Below are 4213 nucleotides of genomic sequence, written 5' to 3'. Positions count from 1 at the left end.
TTTTTTTTTAGAGACAGGGTCTCACTATGCTGTCCAGGCTGGTCTCAAACTCCTGGACTCAAGTGATCCTTCCGCCTCGGCCTCCCAAAGTGCTAGGATTACAGGTGTGAGCCACTGAAACCAGCCAGAGGTAGGGATTCTTGGGCAGGTTGTTGATTGAGGGAGAGCTCTCAGGAGAAAGGGGAGGAAAGGAAAGAGCCTAGGGCAGGGGGAAGAAGCTAAGAAGGAAGGTCTCAGCTGGAACTATCCACAGCCTGACCCCACTTGGGGCTCTGGAGCATGCACCACACCCCACAGTTGGTCTCAGAATGAAGGAAAGGGTCTGGCTTTTTATGCCCCTTCACCAGCCAGTCATCACCCATCAGCTGCCAGAGGGGAGAACTTGTATAATCTCCTGGGCAAAGCGGCTTCCATTTGCCAAGGGCCGTTTTCCAGGCAAGGAGGCAGCTGGAGTTATTATCAACCAATACACAGAGCAGCTGGGAAACAGCGACCTGCCCAGTAAAAGTGACCTTGGTGGGACGCCCACAGCCTCTGCCTCCCAGGGTCACCTCCCAGCCCCCAATCAGCATTCCCTCTGGACCCTGCTCAGCAGCCTGGAGCCTTTCCTTGAGACCCAGCCTTGGCTGTCCACACCGCTTCTTCTTCCCCCGCTCGTTTCCTCACACCTATTTATTTCCCACTAAGATGCTATTAGACAATAAGTGGACTCATTCTTTTGGGGAAGTCCATCATTCAGGAATGCCTCAGCCATGGAAGGCATTTTGGAGACAAAGATTTACAAAACCCCATCTCCCCTTTGTGTGGGAGTGGAAGGGATGGGCTCTTGACTTGTCCTGGGTTCAAATCCTGGCTCCACTATATATTAGCTGTGGGATTGTGACCCACCCCCCAGGAGTCCCTCAGTCTGAATGCCCAGCTAGCAACTGTGTGCATGAAGGTCAGGGAATCAGATTAGCAGCGTTTGTTAAAAAAAGTTAGAAGTTTGGTCAGGCACGGTGGCGCATGCTGGTAATCCCAGCGCTTTGGGAGGCCAAAGGAAGAGGAATTGCTTGAGGCCGGGAGTTTAAGACCAATCTGGGCATTATAGTGAGACCCAACCCCAATCTCTACAAAAAATTTTTTTAAATTAGCTAGGCATGCCTACAGGTGCATGCCTGTAGTCCCAGCTACTCTGGAGGCTCAGTCAGGAGGATCGCTGGAGCCCAGGAGTTTGAGGCTGCAGTGGGCTATGATCACACCACTGCACTTCAGCCTGGGCAACAGTGCAAGACCCTGTCTCAGTAAAAAACAAAAACGGAAACATTCTAGAAGTTCTAAAAGTTCTCTCTCTGGCCACCTGTCCTCCCATATCTGTAGTCTTCGAAAAGATTTTTTTAAGTTGATATTTATAGAGAATTTACTATGCATCTGGCATGTTGCCAAGTGCCTTATATGTTATCTCATTAAATGGCTACAACTGCCTTAGAGTAGGGTCTTTTAACATCACCTCCAGTTGACTGATGGGCCCAAGTTTCAGGAGCTTACAGGGTTTTCCCGGCATACACAGGGAATCCAAGGCAAAGCCAGTGTGTGAACAAATGACTCTGTGCCTCCCAAGCTTATTTCTATGGTAGCTGCCTTGCAGACAGCTGCCCCTGCCCTGCCCTGAAATGTGGGGGTCCCACAGCATCAAAAGCCCAAGGCAGGATTTCCCCGATCAGAGGGACCAGCTCTGCTCTCATCTCTTCTTCAGAAGCCAGTAAGGCACACCGCATCTGAGGCTAAATGAGGTTTACCTGGAAGGGGCTTATCTCTCCAGAGGCAAAAAAAGGTCATGAACACACAGGCAGTGTTGATAAGGAGCCAGGGCTTAAAGACCTTTGGCCCGGAAACAGTTGGAGAAACCCAGAGTGTTCTTTTTTTGAGTAAGGCGCACTTTTCAGTCTTGGGCCCAGCATGTGTTGGAGTAGGATGGGGGAGTGCCAGGGATGAATGTTAATAGTCCTCCCCACCTTTGTCCCCCTTTGTGACTCTCCCATCTATCTTCTCGACCAGGCAGCGTGGAACCCCAAGGCATTTCAAATCACTTTCACTTTTCTATTCTATTAGGAGAAAGTCTGCCCTGGGTGATGCCAGGTCTTTAATACCTGTCTCCACTGGCTGATCTGTTACTGTGGAGGAGCGCGTGGCCCAGGCTCAGAGGCTTGGGCAGGCAACAGAAAGATTGTGCCCATGGCATTCAACCTCTGGCCACACTGATACAAAGTCTCCTTTCAAAGTAAATGTATTTGGCCGGGCACAGTGGTTCATACCTGTAATCCCAACATTTTGGGAGGCTAAGACAGGAAGATAGCTTGAGCTCAGGAGTTTGAGACCAGCCTGGCCAGCATGGTGAAACCCTGTCTACAAAAATAAAAAACAAAAAGTAGCCGGGCATGGTGGTACACACCTGTAATCCCAGCTATTCAGGAGGCTGAAGTGGGAGGATTACTTAAGCTGGGGAGGTTGAGGCCGCAGTGAGCCGTGATTACACCACTGCACTCCAGCCTGGGCAACAGAGTGAGACCGTGTCTCAAACAAACAAACAAACAAACAGTAAAAAAAAGAAAAGCTTCAAGGGGTGAATTCTGAGATTAGCTGGTGATGTTCAAATTCAGCAGGAGTTAGTATGAACCTTATGGTGGAAATTCAGGCCATGACATCAGCAAGCTCGTTTTGCACAAACTCCAGTTGACCATCTTGGTCCCCCTATGGCTTCCAGACACATGAAAGTGAGGATGCATTCATCAGGGTGAGAGCTGTGATTTTTGGAAACTCAAGTCAAACACATGAGGTCAGCTGCTGAGTTCTTTTCGCAGAGAGAGACACTGCTGCCCTCTTGTTCTCCAACCTTATGTGTAATTGTCTCCCAGGACTGACTGGGAGATGATCTGCAGGGCAGGTGCATTAATTATCAGGAGATAGAAAGTGGCTTGACTTCAGGCCGGGTGCGGTGGCTCACACCTGTAATCCTAGCACTTTGGAAGGCCGAGGTGGGTGGATCACTTGAGGACAGGAGTTCAAGACCAACCTGGCCAACATGGTGAAACCCCGTATCTACTAAAAATACAAAAAAATTAGCCAGGCATGGTGGCACACACCTGTAAACCCAGCTACTCCGGAGGCTGAGGCACGAGAATCGCTTGAACCTGGGAGGCAGAGGTCACAATGAGCCAAGATTGTGCCACTGCACTCCAGCCTGGGCAATAAGGCAAGACTGCTGAAAAGAAGAGGGGGTGGGGAAGGGAGGGGAGCTTGACTTGTTAGGGGAGGCCAACATGCAATAGAATGGTTAAGAATGTCTTTCAAAAAGCCCTGGAAGATTACAACAATCTCGCTTGAGTCTAACATAACTACAGAGTAATCCTTATTAATTAACTTCAAATATTTTAATTTTAATTTTTTTTCTTTTTTTATTTCTTCTTTTTTAAAAAATGGGATACATGTGTAGAACCTGCAGGTTTGTTACATAGGTATACGTGTGCCGTGGTGGTGTGCTGCACCTATTGTCTCGTTATTTTAATTTTTAATAGAGTGGGGAACCGTGTCTTTCCCAAGCCTGAGCCCCATCTCAGTTCCTCTCCCAGAAGCAACCATTATTATCAGCTTCTTCTAGAGAGAGATTCAGTGAGTGTGTAAGCACCCACATATCCTGTGTCTCTCCTTCTTCACTTAGCAGATCTCAGAGATTATTCTAACTCAGCACAAATAAATCTCTCTCACCCTTTTCTACAGCTGATTCGTTACATTAGAAGGCTTATTTCCCTGACCCACTATTGATGGATGGTAGGTTGCTTTCAAGTCTTGAGATATGAGTGTCACAGTAAGATCCATGCTCATAGATCTTTATACACACTGTAGGATAAATTCATAGAAGAGCAATTGCTGAATCCGAGTGTGCTAAGCCTTGTCGTGCAGTGTCAAGCCCAGTCTGGACGGTAAATGCCGTGGGACTCTGGGAATAAGCAGATGTATGAAGGCAGGACGAGGCCTGCGGGTCACAGATTGCAGGTGGCATCACTACTCACTCAGTCCCTGAGCAAACATTCGTCGAGATTTGACTCAGCCAGTGGGTGCTGGGAAGGAAGGTGAGGATCTTCTCTGCAATTCGGTACTCGGGACTGTTGAACCACACTCCCCAGTCAGCCCCGGGCTTGAAATTTTCTTACGTTTATCTCCTTTTTAATATTTT

At 48.3% G+C, this 4213-nt stretch overlaps 1 protein-coding gene across 9 annotated transcripts in view; it reads left to right on the top strand.

The window, feature by feature from the left end:
• ABAT (4-aminobutyrate aminotransferase) overlaps window positions 1–4213 on the top strand; it is a 110352-nt gene that overhangs the window by 76500 nt on the left and 29639 nt on the right. The window lies entirely within an intron of this gene.

Source organism: Mandrillus leucophaeus, unplaced genomic scaffold (assembly GCF_000951045.1).
Source record: "Mandrillus leucophaeus isolate KB7577 unplaced genomic scaffold, Mleu.le_1.0 Scaffold263, whole genome shotgun sequence".
In the NCBI taxonomy this organism is placed as follows: domain Eukaryota; kingdom Metazoa; phylum Chordata; class Mammalia; order Primates; family Cercopithecidae; genus Mandrillus; species Mandrillus leucophaeus.
The sequence above is the reverse complement of the archived record's forward strand: the minus strand, read 5'-3'. Positions and strand labels throughout refer to the sequence as shown.